We start from the raw sequence: 246 nt of genomic DNA, 5'->3' as shown, positions 1-246 counted from the left end.
TGTACATCACAGAAAGCCCCTACTCGCCATCGACGGCCCACAGCTGAGATCATATAACTCTCTGTACAAACATATATATCTCCCAATTGTCAACTTTTACATGTTCTTGTTTACACTGTATCGTTCAATTTTAAAATCTACAACTAGAATTAAGGACGCGCGGCTTTCCCCATAAAGTATTTTAAAGCTCTGATATTGTGAGGTGCGCGCGTGGCAGTGCGCTGGGATACTGGTGTCTCTCACCGC

Source organism: Papilio polytes, unplaced genomic scaffold (genome assembly GCF_000836215.1).
Source record: "Papilio polytes unplaced genomic scaffold, Ppol_1.0 DF824002.1, whole genome shotgun sequence".
In the NCBI taxonomy this organism is placed as follows: domain Eukaryota; kingdom Metazoa; phylum Arthropoda; class Insecta; order Lepidoptera; family Papilionidae; genus Papilio; species Papilio polytes.
The sequence above is the reverse complement of the archived record's forward strand: the minus strand, read 5'-3'. Positions refer to the sequence as shown.